Here is a 17,663-nt window from a genome sequence, read left to right as displayed (position 1 = left end):
CTAGGCTCTGTGGTTTAACCCACAGCGCCACCCACGTCCCTCAAACTCTGTAAGAGTGGAGCTCAAATATCAGTCTGGAGAGGACAGAGCTCAGGGAAGTCCTTCATGCTCAAGGAGGGCTCAATTGGAACAGAAAGCCCTCTCATGCTGGCTCCTGGGCAGCCTCAGTAGGTGGACCCAGCACTTCTTCACTGAGAAGGCTGACAGTTGAAAATCAGTGATTCGCCGCACAGCTTGGCTGCACGCAGATCCAGCAACTTCTGAAAGTCATTCACTCGATGAAAAGGAATGGAAGATGTCCAAGGGTGATGCTGAATTACATATGCACCATAATCAGTGTTGCGGGTTCCTCAGCTGCAACACTAGATGCTGGAGAAAAGAGAGACTGCTAAAGAGGTCAAATCAATCTTAAGTCAATAGCCTGGCCAGGTCTGTTGCATATCTGCTTTGTAATGTAAGCTGGTGCAATGAGTTGGCACAGAAACGAATAGTTGGAGACTGGCTGGAGGTGATAAACTGCAAGAGGTCTCTGTCTGAAAGAAACCATAGGACAGTCATTTCAGGGACTGAAGCTGGAAAAAGACCATAGGAGCCAACTCCTAGGGGCTGTGGGGGCTTCGAACCCCACAATAAAATATTTGAGAGGGCCAGCCCATCATAAAGTTCATTTGCATTCCCATTCAAATGGGGGGGGGGGGTGCACTGCGTTATGTGATTATGCGGGCCAGGGCTTACCTGGGCCCCCACAAAATTTTATTCAAGTTGGCACCCCTGAAAGAGACAAGAGGGTTTCAGTGCTGGATCCAGGAATATGGCATTAGGACTCATCCCTAGAAACCTGGGGGAGTGGGGAGCAGGATCTGTATGAGTGAACCGTCCCATCTTATTCTCAGTCAATAAATTTGTGTAAATAAAACTTAGAGCACAGAAAAGCCTGGCAGCCTCTAGTGAACCCAGAGAAGGAACCCAGACCCTACAAGTGTCCCTATTTTCCAGGGAAAGTCCCGGATTTACAGAAGCAGTCCCAGTTTCTGATTTGATCCTGGAATAAGACACCCCTATTTTCATCAGAGAAATGTTGGAGGGTATGGAGTTATCCAACCCCCCAAGCTGTCTGAAGGCAACCCTGTTTAGGGAAGTTTTTAAAAATGTTTAATGTCTTATTATCTTTTTTATATATGTTGGAAGCTGCCCAGAGTGGCTGGGGCAACCCAGTCAGATGGGTGGGGAATAAATAGAATAATAATACAGTGATACTTCGGTTCTCAAACTTAATCCATTCCAGAAGTCCGTTCCAAAACCAAAACGTTCCAAAACCAAGGCTCATTTTCTCATAGAAAGTAATGCAAAACGGATTAATCTGTTCCAGACTTTTAAAAGCAACCCCTAAAACAGCAATTTAACATGAATTTTACTATCTATTGAGACCATTGATCCATAAAATGAAAGCAATAATCAATGTACTGTATTATAAAATAAATAAGACAGTGTTGTAGATGATAAAAATTAAAAGTAATTTTTTTCCTTTACCTGCACTGATGATAGTCATTGTTTGGATGGGGTTTTTTTATCCATTTCCGCAGTCACACAATCAATCAGTAGCTGAACTGGGTTCCACACAGCCACAAAAACAAATTTACCGAAAAAGCAACAAAAACAAAAACGCAAAATAAATAGCAAAAACAAAAGTGCCAAACTTAATCCGTTCCTGAAGTCTGTTTGACTTCCGAAACGTTTGAAAACCAAGGTGCAGCTTCTGATTGGTGCAGGCACCCCGGAAACAATAGCTGACAGCCGCATCGGACGTTCGGTTTCTGAAAAACGTTTGAAAACCGGAACACTTACTTCCGGGTTTTCGGTGTTTGAGAACCAGGGTGTTTGAGAACCAAAGTACTACTGTAGTAGTAGTGGTAGCAGCAGCAGCAGCAATAATAATAATAATAATAATAATAATAGAATAGGACATCCCTATTTTGATTGGAGAAATGTTGGTGGTTATAGAAACCCCAACCCCAAGTACGTACTGGAACACCTGAGATGTCTTACTGCCTGGAGACTGGAGCATGTGTAGCACTATTTATTCTTCTATTTGGACATAATGTAACTACAGCCCTGTTGGATCAAATCAAACACCTGCCTAGTCCAGGATTCTGGTCAACCAAATGCTTCCGGGATGCCCTGCTTGTGATCCTCGAAAAGTGGTATCCAGAGTTTGTAAAGACCCCGGAGCTTAGAGACCACAGTGGCCCAGAAGTTGGCTGCAGGCGAGCGAGAAGGCAGACAGGCAGTAAACATGCCAGGCAAAGCATTGCAAAGTGACCACTTGGTGATTTGACCTTAGGGAGCCTCCCAGAACGGTGTCCTCATCTTCTGGGTGCAAGTCTTTTGTTACTGGCAGCAATTACAGCACCAGATTACAACAGGAACAGTGCTAACTTGCCCACAGGTGTCTCTGTGCCAGGATCATGACCTCTGCATACGGAAGCAGGCTGGACCTTTGGATGGCCTGATGGCATAGAGCCTGTCTTTCCAGGCATGTGACTGAACAAGTTAATGAATGGCATAAGACGTAGGAAACCCAAAAAACACAAGCAAATCCGAATGTTATTCCCACAAGAAAGTAATGTTTAACAAGGGTTGCTGCAGTAGGATTATGGGACAGGACAGGACCTCATCCTCCTCAAGCCAGTAAGTTTACGCTACTTTAAAAGAAGTGATTGGCAGCTAGGGTTGATGCACGTACATTCATTGCAAAAATAGAAGACACAGGTGTGGATAAAATTTGCATATGCTATTCTCCCCATCCCCATTTTATTTAGAACACAAATCTGCAAGAAAATTGGGACAGGAATGGCACCATAGGCAAAAACTCCAAACTTGGCAATGCTTGATCCACAACACTACCTTCCAGTGTTCTGGTAAGTGAGTGCAAAGGCAGTGGAATGACTTACAAACACCTCTTTTTATTAAAAATAAATATGATTAAATGTTATAGTTATAAGTAATATAGTTAAATAACTTCAGCTCTGGAGATTTGATGCCCATCTTTGTAGACAATACTGAGCTAGATGGATCAATTATCTAAGGTAGCTTCCTGAAGCCTTGTCTGTCAAAGAAGGATCCCACCACCAAAATTAAATTTTAAAATGTGGTTATGTTCCGAGCACTTTCTACAGCAAGTAGATGCAATTTCTGGAGATTAGCTGCCCTCTCCTGTGATGTCTTTTTGGATGTGTGTAGCACAAATGTCAGACGATCAAGGGTCTGGAAACCAAGACTTATGAGGAGCTGGGTATGTCTAGCTTGGAAAAGAGCAGGCTGAGAGGAGATATGATAGCCATCTTCAAATATCTGGAGGGCTGTCACAGGGAAGATGGAGCAAGCTTGTTTTCTCTTGCTCTGGAGGGTAGGACTTGAACCAATGGCTTCAAGTTGCAAAAAGGAGATTCTGACTAAACACCAGGAAGAACTTTCTGACAGGAAGAGGTGTTTGACAGTGGAATGGACTCCTTTGGGAGGTGGTGGACTCTCCTTCATTGGAGGGTTTTAAGTAGAGGTTGGATGGCCGTCTATCATGGATGCTTTTGTTGAGATTTTTGCATTGGAGGGGGTTGGACAAGATGACACTTGGGGCTACTTTTCCATTTCTATGATTTCTATAAGTCTATGAAATACCACAGCTAAACTAGTATACACACATATGCCAGTCCTTAAAGAACTACACTGGCTCCCAGTACATTTTTGAGCACAATTCAAAGTGTTGATGCTAACTGTTAGAGTCCTAAATGGACCAAGCCCTGTATACCTGAAGGAGCATCTCCACCCCCATCGTTCAGCCCAGACACTGAGGGCCAACTCATGGCAAGAAGTGAAGTTACAGAGAACCAGGCAGAGAGCCTTCTTGGTAGTGGCACCCGCCCTGAGGAATGCCCTCCTGTCAGATGTCAAAGACATGTCTGATGTTTCGCTCTGTTTTGTTTTGTTATGTTCTGTTATCATCATCATCATCAAGTCTTCTGTTTCATATTTTAAAAATCAAATCATACTTGAATCAAACAGTGTATGAGATGCTCAAAAGCACTTTTTAGTGCCTGGCTTCCACATCAAAACAGAACTCAGCCTTCTTTACCCATCCATCAGTGATCTAAGTAGGGACAGATACATTGCTCCCCTCTGCTGGTTGAGGCTGGAGCAGTTTCACTCTATTGCACTGACTCCAGTGGGTTACACCACATTGCCAAGGAAGAAGGCCAAAGGAGACACCAGCTTGCATGAAAAGTGTAGATGCACAGATGCAACTTTAGAAATAATTGCTAGAATCTCAATAGTAATGCAATACATCTCGCTGTAGTGGATGAAACTGCGAAGAGGTGAACTGTGTGCCTGCTCAGTCTTCAAATTCCTGGTTCTCCTTTTTAGGATGCTTTATCGTTAAAGCTGACTTGGACCAGGCAGGACTCATTCAAATACAGGACTATAATATAGGATACGTAACTTCCCAGATGCCTATCAGGGTGAGTGTGTAATTTTGCGGCCAAGTGAGCAGTAAGTGTAGATGGATGGTTCTGTTTGATTCATAATCCTCTGTAGTTGAAGAACTATGGTGCCACTGTCCTGTGGGTTACTCATCGCTGTGTTGACCTCATCAAGATGATGGACGCCCTCAAAATAACAAACCTCATTATCTTGGTATGTCTACATAATCCACTATATTTGTCTTAATGACTGGTGATTAAATCCTTGGTTGGCTGCTTCAGAGGCAAAAAAACAACAACCCACCCTTGAAAATATGGACTGCAAACTCAGCTTTCTTTAAGGAATTCTGAAAATCTGGTTGGTTAATTATGACTGCTTTGCAAGTAACATATAGGACATTTGCTGTACCTGGATTGTTTACTTTCCCAACAGGTCAACATTCTAGCTCTGTACACGCCATACATTTAAAGCACATGGCTTCCCTCATCAAAAAATCCTTGCAACTGCAGCAGAACTTGGTTGCACAGCTGATCTTAGCAGCTAATCTCCAGCAGCGACTTCAATACTCCTTTCTGCAGTGATCAGATGTGCAGTGCAGTCATGTCTCTACCTGCCCCACACCTGACATCATATATAACATTTGGGGGGTGGGGGCAGGTGGGGGTGGTTTGGAGAAAATGGCATCCCAGGCCAAACTGGCCCACAAGCCAGAACTTCCCCACACCTGGGTTAGGCAGTACTCACCTATGTTCCTAATTTTCCCCAAGCAGCCTAATTTTTTTTGGGGGGGGGAGCTTTTAGTTGTCAGAGTCAGAGACCCTTACCTATCCGCAACAGATCACCCAGTGATCTACCAGTAGAGTCTGATCCATGGGTAGACAAACTAAGGCCTGGGGGGTGGATTTGGCCCAATCGGCTTCTCAGTCCGGCCCACGGACGATCCGGAAATCGGCGTGTTTTTACAATAGTAGAATGTGTGCATTTATTTAAAATGCATAGGCATTTGTTTATTTCCCCCCCCCAAAAAAAAATATAGCCCGTCCCCCCACAAGGTCTGAGGGACAGTGGACGGGCCCCCTGCTGAAAGTTTGCTGACCCCTGTTTTGATCTAACTTCCACCCAGCCCCATTGTTGAAAAATGCTAGTATCTTAGCAAGGGAAGTGGGGTGGGAGGAGGAGCGGTTTATTCCTAATATTCATAGAGCTCCATCCTTGTTAAACTCTGGCTGTGTACACAACAAACCTTTGAATCACATCCCAAGCAAGCAAATGCGCGTACACACACACATACACATACAATCCTGGGAACAACAGTTTGTCAAGGTTGCTGGGAAATGTAGTTCTTTGAGGGATCAACAACATTCCTGGGATTCTTTGGGCGGCTGGAGGAGGAATGTGCTTTCAAGGTAGTGGGCGCACAGCCTCCGACCGTCCCCTCCCTAGTTCTCCTGCTGCCGAGAGGAGCAAGGGCATGGAAAGAAATGGAGAGTGGCAGGGAGAGGGAATGTGACTTACGAAGGCCGCCAGGAGACGCGTCATGAAATATTGAGCAGGCTCTCCGGTCTCTGCTCAAGTTGAGATGATGGGATGTGATGCTGGGTCCAAGGCAGGAGGAGGCAGAGGGGGGAGGCAAATGCTGCCTTTTGCTCTTCTTCCAAACTGAGATCCACAAGCGCAGCCATTCTCTTTGGCGGTGCCAGCACTGCTCTCAAGAGCAGGGCACAGAGAACTACAGCTGAGACAGCAGCAGTGGCCAGGGCTGAAACAAGACATTTGCTGCCTAAAGCAGGGACAGGGAACATTTTTTTTTCACCAGAGGGCCATGTTCCCTTCTAGGCAGTGTTCCCGTGGTGTTTGGGGCCAGAGAAAAAGGGGGCAGAGGAACGAATGCAAATTTTACCTTAGTACAGTAGGGTAGTTTCAGCACACACAGAGAGACGCTTCAAGTGTCCCTATTTTCCAGGGACAGTCCCAGATTTACAGAAGCCGCCCTGGTTTCTGATTTGATTCAAGAATGTTCCACTTAGGACGTTCTATTTTCATCAGAGAAATGCTAGAGGGTATGGAATTATCTGATTCCTGAGCCATCTGAAAGCAGCCCTGTTTTATTATGTTTTTATATCTGTTGGAAGACGCCCAGAGTGGCTGGGGCAACCCAATCAGATGGCCGGGGTACAAATAATGAAATTAATATTATGGAATAGGTCGTCCCTATTTTCATTGGAGAAATGTTGGAAGGTATGCACACAAACCCTCTCTCTCATATGCACACTCTGTATTCTCCGTCAAGACAAGGAAGCAGAATTATCAGAGTTCAAGGACACATTTCTGCCTGGCAAAAATCCTCAAGGATGAATGGAAGCAAGGTGCTGGTGAGGGGCGTGGCCTGGAAGAGTGGGTGTGGCTTGGGGAGCAAGACCTAGAGAGCAACAGCTGACGCTATGGCAGGGGTCAGCAAGGTTTACCTCATCTCGGCCAGTTCACTCAAGCAGAAATCCCTGCATGTGCTCCAGATTTCTGACGTCTGTCTGCGATTTTCGGCATCTGCGCAAGTGCAGACATGATTTTCGGCGCCGCAAAAGTCAGTCCCTGCACTGTGCTGCACCGGTTAAATGATCCCCATGGGCCCCTTGTGGCCTATGGGTCTTAGGTTCCCTACCCCTGCCCTAAGGCTTAAAGGTTCCACACCTCCAGCGGCAGACCCTGGGATTTCAAATTCCAGCAGCAACCTTGATCTCTCACACTCTAAATAATAGTTGTGGCATCTTCTAGGCCACCCCCCCCCAAGGCTCTGCATCCAGTGTGATCAAACTGGTTGCACTCCCCTAAATCTGCTTCTAATCTAAATCGAAGTAGATACAGTGGTACCTCAGGTTACAGACGCTTCAGGTCACAGACTCCGCTAACCCAGAAATAGTACCTCGGGTTAAGAACTTTGCTTCAGGATGAGAACAGAAATTGCATGGCAGCGGTGTGGCGGCAGCGGGAGGCCCCATTAGCTAAAGTGGTACCTCGGGTTAAGAACAATTTCAGGTTAAGAATGGACCTCCAGAATGACTTAAGTTCTTAACCCGAGGTACCACTGTAATGGCATGTATGTGTGGGTGGGTGTCCCCATTCTAGGTACAGAAGCCACCTGGACTGATAGGGACAGATAGGGATGGGTTAGGGACAGGAAGATCTGTAAATTTTATTGCTCTCCGTTTCTCATTTTCCCCCATCTTAAATTCAGTTCTTCACATTTTGCAGCGATTTGCAATTTAAAAAAGATCCTCATGAAAGGTCATCAGCATTTTAGTGCAGATTTTTCCCAACAAACCCATTTTTTATATGCAGTTTTTACTAAACATACATATTTTTGAAAGCCATTCCCCCCTAAAAAATGGATTGTTGTATAATATTTTACACTGGTATTTTCAATTTCATGCACACTTTCCCCTAATAGATGCATTTTTGTAAAGATTGGTTTTTGCATTTGCAAAAATTGGTGAAGTGCAGATTTCAAAAGATGGCTGTGTTTCAATTTGAGTATTTCTTCAGAAAGTGTGAATTTGTAGATTTCAGTTTAAAGCTACACTGAGTCTAATTCCACCACCACCACTCCCTGCCTTGTGGTGGAACAGCATCCTTCACCGTGCCCTAGAGCAGCAGGCTAGCTTAGGGCAGTGTTTCCCAACCTTTTTTGGGCAAAGGCACACTTGTTTCATGAAAAAAATCTCGAGGCACACCACCATTACAGCCCCGTGAAGTCAGCGCGCAGCGTCACGCCGGGAGGGACGCACGAAAGTGTAAGTTTCAATTTTTCCCCCTCCCCCTTGCCTTCCTTCTGTGCCAACCGCCAAAAAGCCAAGAATCGCGGGACCGCCGGCGGAGGGGGGGAGGGCGAGCGGAGGCAGCGGCGAGCCCCGTTCCTCCCCATCTGCCCCATTCCGTGCAAGGAGCGCGAACAGGTGTGAGAAGGGGGTCAAACCTGCGGGCCGGCGCCAGGGAACCTCCAAGCTTTGGGGGTGGGGGGGGGGAGGAGGCAGCAAAGCGAGGCAGGAAGGAGAGCGCGGCTTGGCTGAGTGAGCTTTGGCAGGGGCAGGGAATGAGAGCCGCGAGGCGGGCGCTGCGGATGGAGGCGCTGCCCGCCGAGCTCGCAGGCAGCCAGGCAGGCAGACGGCGAGAGCCCCGCGCTGGGCGGCCTCTCCTCGCCACCGCCGCCCCGCCTCTCGTCGCCTGACTCGCCCACCTCCCTCCGGGGACGGCGCCCCAATCAAAAATTTGACTTTAAAAAAAAATTTCTTTCGAATTTTTTAATTTTTCCCACGGCACACCAGGCAACATCTCGTGGCACACTAGTGTGCCGCGGAACAGTGGTTGAAAAACACTGGCTTAGGGGATATATGTAACTTCTCTCTCACTGATGCTCCCCCAAAGTATTCTGGGAGCTGTAGTTTGTTGAGGGTGCTGAGAGGTGTTAGGAGAGCCCTATTCCCCTCATAGTGTTACCATTCCCAGAGTTCCCTGGGAAGAGGGATTGATTGATTGATAAATTGCTCTGGGAATGGTAGCTTTGTGAGGGGAAGAAGCACCCTTAACTACAGGGCTCACCCAGAATTCTTGGGAGGAGGCCATGAATGTTTGAAGTGGCATGATATTGCTTTGAATGTATAAAAAGTAAAAAAGTAAAAAGGAGCGTGACCACTGGATGGTTAAGTCCAGTCAAAGGTGACTATGGGGTTGCGGTGGTCATCTCGCTTTCAGGCCGAGGGAGCCAGCATTTGTCCACAGACACCTTTCTGGGTCATGTGGCCAGCAGGACTAATCCGGTTCTGACGCAACGGAACACTGTGATGGAAACCAGAGTGCATGGAAATGCCGTTTACTTTTCTGCTACAGCGGTACCTATTTATCTACTTGCACTGGCGTGCTTTCAAACTGCTAGGCTGCCAGAAGCTGGGGCAGAGCAACGGGAGCTTACCCCGTCACACCGATTCAAACCACCAATCTTCGAATCAGCAAGCCCAAGAGGCTCAGTGGTTTAGACCACAACTGGGCTCCACTAATAGCCATGAGATGGTTAAGTTCCCTAGATAAACTAGGTGAGGGAGGGAGGGCAGTGGAAAAGTATGGACAGATTGAGATACATGGGGGTCACAGCCTGAGTCTCTTAATGAAGCCACATTCATCTGGAAAAACACCTCCTACCCTAAGAACTGCTCCAGACTTTAAGATGAAGTAAAGAGGCCCTGATTCACTCTCCAAGTTATGTGTAATCCAGCTTGTCTTCCAAAAGAAACAGGGCCTTGTATCAAAGCAAGAGTTATCCCACACTTTCCAGTATTTCTACTATTGCATCATCTGTTCATTTTATGCCATGCCTTGCATTCTGCTCTGGTATCCATATAGTTATAAGGGGTTACAAATATTTTTAATAAGCAAAATTAAAGAGTAAGTCTAGTTGGCCAGTATGAACAAGAAGAGGATGGTGGATCTAGACGAATCTTCACTTTGATCCAGCAAGACTCATATGTTATTGTTATGCCCTGTCTAGTTTGCAGGAGGACAGACTTCCATGGAGATCTGCAGTCACAAGAATGATGGGTGTCAGATCTCCAAACTGAACATCTCCCCTTCGCAAGCGCAACAGCTGCAAATAACAATAGCCAAGAGCCTTTCTAGTGCCAAAGCCTGTGCTACCATCTACTGGCGAGCAGTAGGCATATGCTTTTCTTCTCTCATTGAGGGCATGCGGAAGAGACCCAAACTAGATGATAAAAAGAGGCCTAGGTCTTCCTTGAAATCTGGCACTTTGGCACAGCCTCTTTGTTGAGAAAGGTGACCTATTCAGGCTTCCACAATAGAAACCCACAAAGTTAATATCTAATCCTTAGGTTGCTTGGAGTTGTGAGCCAGCCAGGAATCAGGCACAGGGAAATCAGGGGTTAGGAACCTTACACTCAGGGGCTGTATTCAGCCCGTCAGACCCCTCTGTCTGGCCTTAGGTCTCTAGGCCAGGCAAAAGCCAACTCAGCCCTCCAGATGTTTTGGGACTACAATTCCCATAATCCCTGACCACTGGTCCTGTTAGCTAGGGATCATGGGAGTTGTAGTCCCAAAACATCTGGAGGGCCAAGTTTGCCTTTGCCTGCTCTAGGCTATAGCACTCACCAGTCCTGCTTACATCATCCTTGAGTGCTTTTGCCTGGCTAGACTTGGTTCCTTGATCTCTGATAATGCTTTTTGCTTGCCTGGGTGAAGGATAGAGAGATGTGTGTTATTATTGTACAGATATAGACATAAATGTTGTTAACTTTTAAAAATGAAATGGCAGTATCCAGCTTTTGTTGTAAATAAACAGACAAAGGCCCAGCTTGACTGGTAAGCTTTATAGACCTTTCAAGCCAGTGGTGTGAGGACAATGGCTGTTTGAGCAGGCACACTGAAGAAGTACTTGACCACCCATGGAACACTGTGACCTGCAGCGCTGATGCTTCAGCAACGTTGTGCAGTGGTTAGAGTGTTTGCACTAGGTTCAAATTTTCACTTTCCTATGAAACCTCTTTGGACTGCCCCTCTTCACACAAACCAACCTGGACCCTGTATTTATCATCCGAGACCCTTCTCTGTGTGCTTCCTCTGTGAGAGGTGCAGAGGGTGTTGACATGAGAACAGGCCTTTCAGAGTTGGCTCCCTGCATGTGGTATACACTTTAAATTCTTTAATTGCAACGCTTTGGCAGCCAGCCATTTTTTAAAGGAAATGTGTGGAGTGTTTATTCCTTTATTGTAAATGGAGCCTTACGCTGTCTACTATGAAGTACTGGTATGTCCCGCTTTATTTAATGGAGTTTACTCCCAGATTACTGGGTAAAGACTCTGCATCCTTATGCTGCAATCCTAAGCATTTTTATTCATAAGTAAGTCCCACTGAGTTCCATAGGTTTTACTCTCTAGCATGTTCCTGATCATCTATTTATTGTCAGGTGCCAGGCAAAAATGTTCCTCTTCCACCAGACCTTAGGCCTTTAATTATTTGTGGTTTCCTTCAGTGGGTGGGATGTTAGTGCTACCTTTTCATAAATACAGATGTGTTTTCAGTATTTACTCTGTTTTAGGGTTTATGGTGGTTTATATGAATTCATTTTTCGTAAGTCACTTTGCATTACTTTTTGTTTTAAAGATAATGACTTACAAGTTGAAAAATAGATAAATAAGCAAGGAAGCTCACTAGGTGACCTTATCTCAGTTTTAACTGAGGAAGATATGTAGGGCAGCCCAGTGAGGCTCACTGGTCCTGAAAGCATTTCACTGACTGTCAATGGGCTACCAATTCAAGGTGTTACTACTAGCATACAAAGCCCTAAATGGCTTGGGGACCTAAAAGAGCACCTCCCCCAATATCAACTATCTTGGACCCTTGGTGGTGGCTCCACTGGTGGTTGCCCAGTTGCTGTTGACCCATGACAAGGCCTTCTCAGTGGTGGCTCCCTGCTTGTGGAATGCCCTTCCTGGTGAGGTGTGTCTGAAGCCCCATCTTCCCTGTACATTTAAAGCAATACTATGCCACCTTAAACAGTTATGGCACCCCCCAAATAACCCTGGGAGCCGCAGCTTTTTAAAGGTGCCGATAGTTTTTAGGAGAGCCCCTAAACGTAGAGTGCAGATAGGGCTTGCCTTCCACTGCAAGAAGTGGCAGATATTAAGAACTTATACAAGATCTTCGGACCACAGCCTGAATGTCTAGCTTGTACTGGGATCGGTCATGTTTACTACTTTGCAAAGCACAGTCCTCTATTTTGAAGGAGTCCTCTCTCTCTCTGGTCCAAGTCAGGTTGAAAGATTTTGAAAGTCTAAGAATGGAGAGCAAGAGGGGCCTGGAAGATGCCTATCACCAATTAACTGCACTCGGACAGGAGATTGAGAAAACACATGGTTGAACTATGGAATTTCTGGTTCTGAATTTGCATCTAAACATGCAAAATAGCATATGCAATTTTAATGCAAATGGATCTCCTTTTTGGCTATGCATTTTCTCTTCTCTGGCTCATGTGTAAGCAACCACCCAAAAGTTTGCATCAAGGTATACTGAGTGAACTGTTGCATAGAGTGCCCAGGAAGCCTTGTAGGCTTAGGTCCAGCACAGTTTCTAGGCAAAAGCAGGGTCAGCAAAACCAGCAGCTGGCCAGTTCTAAACTGGGCGGTTGATCATTTGGTTCACACAACCTTTTAAAATGGATACACGACAGTTCGTGATCAGCGCTAGGAAATAGCTGGTTCAAACCTGCCTGCAATTTTAAAGTTTGTGCATGAAAACATGCTTAGCAATGCCCACGACTGGACTGCGTGGCACAAATAGCGCATTTGGCACATGCAGCCTGTGGAAAGGTGCAAAGGGCACCTCTGGATGCAAAGCAGGGTGCATGGCACAGCGCGTGCGTCTATTCTGTGTCTGTTTGGACTGCCAGTGCTTGGCTCACGTTTGGCATATTGTTTCCAGCTTCCGTGCTGAACAGGGCTTGGGAAAGTGGGGGTGGCAGGAGGGGAAGCAGCTGGCTCTGTCCGCTGCCGCGAGCTGTCTCACAGGATCTGTTCCCACGGCCTGTTGCCCTTCCTGTTGCAGCAGCTCTTTGGGGGGATGCCAGAAGGCCATTGGAAGAGACTCTAAGAAATTATGACCAGAGTGGGGGCTAGGATAAGAAGAGAGCTGCACTGTAGCAACATCCCCAAGACAATTCTCTTGTATGTGGTGCTCCATCCCCTTCCTTCGCCAGGCAGCTGGCTGCAGCTGCAGCCAAATGTTCAGCTCTCCCTCACTGACTTCTTTCACTTCCACTCTTCGGTGGGACTTGGTCTCCAGACCCCTGGATGTGCTGCTGTGGATCCACTCCAGTTTGTCAATGTCCTTCTCAAAATGTGGTACCCAGAGCAGAATTCCAGGTACAGCTTGTCCAATGCAGAGTAGACAAAACAATGACTTCTTTCATGATCTGGGTACTAGGCTTCTGTGAACATAGCCTAAAAGATGAATGGAGATTTGCACTCAAGTCTTCTCAGTCCTAATCCAGCATTTTAACCAATGCACTGTCCTGGAACAATTAATAATAATAATAATAATAATAATAATAATAATAACAACAACAACAACAACAACAACAACAACAACAATAATAACAATAATAATAATACCCTGCACATCTGGCTGAGTTTCCCAACCAATCTGGGTGGATTCCAACAAAAGATTAAAAATATATTAAGACATCAGTCATTAAGAACTTCCCTAAACAGGGCTGCCTTCAGATGTCTTCTAAACGTGAGATAGATATTTATTTCTTTGACATCTGATGGGAGGGCATTCCACAAGGCGGGCGTCACTACCGAGAAGGCCCTCTGCCTGATTCCCTGTAACTTCACTTCTCGCAGTGAGGGAACTGCCAGAAGCCCCTTGGAGCTGGACCTCAGTGTCTGGGCTGAATGATGGGGGTGGAGACGCTCCTTTAGGTATACCGGGCCAAGGCCATTTAGGGCTTTAAGGTCAGCACCACCACTTTGAATTGTGCTTGGAAACGTACTGGGAGCCAATGCAGGTCTTTCAAGACCGGTGTTATGTGGTCTCGGCAGCTGCTCCCAGTCACCAGTCTAGCTGCTGCATTCTGGATTAGTTGTAGTTTCCGGGTCAGCTTCAAAGGAGTGTATACAACTTTGGCCCTACTCAGAGTAGACCCATTAAAATTAATGGACACACCTAAGTTTATCATTAACTAGAGCTATTAAATTCAATAGTTCTGCTCCAAGTTTATAAAAAAAAGGTAAAGGAACCCTGGATGGTTAAGTCCAGTTAAAGGTGACCATGGGATTGTGGCGCTCATCATGCTTTCAGGCCGAGGGAGCCGGCGTTTGTCCACAGACAGCTTTCTGGGTCATGTGGCCAGCAGGACTAAACCGCTTCTGGAGCAACGGAACACCATGACAGAAATCAGAGTGCATGGAAACGCCGTTTATCTTCCTGCCGCAGTGGTACCTATTTATCTACTTGCACAGGCATGCTTTTGAACTGCTAGGTTGGCATTAGCTGGGACAGAGCAATGGGAGCTCACCCTGTTGTGGGGCTTCGAACCGCTGACCTTCCCATTAGCAAGCCCAAGAGGCTCAGTACAAAGCTGCAGTCCTAACCTCACATACCTAAGACAGAGACTAAGGTTCATTTATTTCAATACATGTATAACTTACTTCCAGGGTTGCACAATAATGCATTAAAGCCAGGGTAGCCAATATGATGCCCTCCAGGTGTCACAGAATCATAGAACTATAGATTTGGAGGGAACCATGAGGGTCATCTAGTCCAACCCCTGCAATCCAGGAATCTTTTGCCCAACATGGGGCTTGAACCCTCGACCCTGGGATTAACTGTCTCATGCTTTACCAGCTGAGCTATCCCAGCCGTGTCATTGGTCTACAATTCCCATCATCCCTGACCATTAGTTATGCTGACTGAATGGGAATTGTAGTCCTAACAAAACCTGCAACCTGTAGGGCAGCACTTTGTCTATATCTGCATTAAAGCTTTAGGGTGTTTCTGATTTATGGCATCCCTCCAAACCTTTTCTCCAAGGAGCTCATTGCAAAGTACCTGGTTCTTTCTTCCTCTCCCCCCCAAAAACCCATCCTCAACAACACTCATACCAATAACAAACGTAGCTGGTCTCTAAGGTGCTACGGGAAGAAACATTTTTATTTTGTTAACACTCCTGTAAAGTACGAAGCAGACTGAAGTCTGGTATCAAATAAACATGTCGCACTTGATACCATTTTCTTATTTCCCCGTGGTTGGAAATGAAACAGTACAAGCTTTTTTTCCCACGTGAATCCTAAAAATAATATGTAGCACATTCCAACTTCCTTTAGTAACAATCAGCAGCCTCTGTGGGAAAGGCTGGTTTTGTTTTTCCTGAGCAATATAAATAGAGCTCTTCCTCTAATAAGGACATTAAATGAGAAGGAGGGTGGGGAGAATGACAGTAATAGGCTTCTTTTGAACTCGGACTCCAATTGATTTTGACTTCCTGTAGAGTGAACAAGCTGTTACATAGGGAGAAGAAGACTTGTAGCATCTAAAGAAGTGAGAAAGAAAGTCACCTGTGATACAGTTGGCATTGGGGTGGGTGTGAGCACAGAGGAGCCTGTGCTCAGGGGCAGATTTTGGAAAAGGCATCTCAGATATCGTCCTCTGACGGTGGAAGTACAGTCATACCTCGGGTTGAAGTTGCATCAGGTTGAGCATTTTCGGGTTGCGCTCTGTGGTGACCTGGAAGTAACGGAACGCTTTACTTCCGGGTTTCACCGCTCCAGAATGGATCCCGTTCTCATCCAGAGGTACCACTGTAGAAGACAGCTATCCTAGATAATACAGGTGGAAGTATCCGTCAATGTTGCTTCTATTGGTTTTCCATTTTTTCCAGTCTTAAATCCAGTTCCCCATATTTCTGCAGCAACTGATGAACCTCCTCATAAAAGAACAAAAAATCCAGTGAAAATTCTTCAGCATTTCCATGCAAATTTCCTCTAATAAACATATTTTTGTATGGTTTTGACAAATAGACACCTTTTGACCAGCATTTTCTCCCGATATAGTGAACTTCTGTATGTGGTTCTCTCTCTTTCTCTCCTCTCTCATACAAATATATAAATTTTAATTATTAAATTTCTATACTGTCCTTCATTCGAGGACCGCATGGTGGTTTACAATCCCTGTGGTCATCAACAACTGTTTTATTCTCCCCTTTAGTGCTCTTTTCTTTCCTGCTCCTGTCTCCTATTTTAGTTATTGGAATCTCTTATTCTAAAGACCTACTAGATTTCCCTTTTCCTCTTCCTTTCTTCTTAGCAACAGGACACATATTTCCTGTGGTGGTTTCATCTGAGATCAGATACCCCCTAGAATATATTTTTAGCAAATTCTATTATGTAATAAGTGCGAATGGCCATTAAATAATTCCTCCCTGTCTCATGGCAAATGGGATTAGGCATTAGGCTGTTGATCTCTTGTGATGGGAGAAGCCTTTGTCTTGCTTGTCACCGTTAAGCCTTCAGCTCTTATAAGAGTCAGTTTGTATCGTCAGCATTAAAGGAGAGGCATTTTTAACACTTGGTGTCTGGCTGCGGCTCAGTGGAGGGTGTCAAGAGACGGAAGAGGGATTCCCATGACAAGTGCTTGCTTGCACAGCACATTTGACCCAGTAGCAGGGCAAAGGTCACATCCTGCAGTGACCTTGTGCTGCTTAATCCTATGCAACTTTAGAAAGACCAGCCATGCTCAAAGCGAAGCGTGCATAGCTTTGCAGCCAGGCAGTGCAAACTTATGCATGTTTCCTGGGAAGTTTAATTGTGTTCAGATGATCTTACTCCTGGTCCCAACCTAATTAAATGTGTGCAACCTTAGTCTAGTTAGCTTTTGAGGTAGTTGCCAAGGAAACATCAAACTAAAACAAGAGGGGGCGATAGTGGCAGTGTAAAACTATATTAAGTGGGGTGGCTAAAAGAGGAAAGGCATTGCAGGAAAAAAAGGGTGACAACAGATTTGCATTAAAATTGCATGTTCGAACTGCTTGTTCTAATTTATACCCATAGATCCACATTATGAAAAAAAATTTACTATAATTCAAATATATGCACGTCGCCTCCCACCTTAACAGAGAATACTTTGACCAAGTGGCCTGTGTGCTTGCTCAGTGTGCTATCCAGGTGCTGACTGCTGGTGGCCCTTCCTGCTCTCCCTTCATTTTTTAAAAAGGACTTTGAGCAGACGGCCCTAAAAATAGGGGATGCCCTCAAATACGGGATTGCCCTCTAAAAAGTAAAACGCGTGGCCACCCAGCCACCTATGTTCAAGTACTTGGGAGTTGGTTCCATTGAACGTAATGGGCCATGAGCTCCGCGTGCACAGCATAGCCGTCAACCTTCCCTTTTTTTGCGGGAAATTCCCTTATTCCAGCGCCGTTTCCCGCCCTTTCCCGTTGCTATCCCAGATTGTTAGATATCCCGTAGACTGTCCCCAGGACAGGTGAGGCTGCTGATCCCTTATTTTCGAGGCTGCTGATCCTTTATTTTCAAATCTGAAAGTTGACAGCTATGGTGCACAGCGACACGTGCCTGGACCCTGCACTTATTCGCTCAGAGGCGAGCTCTCAAGCTAAAGAAGCACAGCCC

The sequence above is a fragment of the Podarcis vaucheri genome, assembly GCF_965113315.1.
Source record: "Podarcis vaucheri genome assembly, chromosome: 14".
NCBI lineage: Eukaryota > Metazoa > Chordata > Lepidosauria > Squamata > Lacertidae > Podarcis > Podarcis vaucheri.
The sequence above is the reverse complement of the archived record's forward strand: the minus strand, read 5'-3'. Positions refer to the sequence as shown.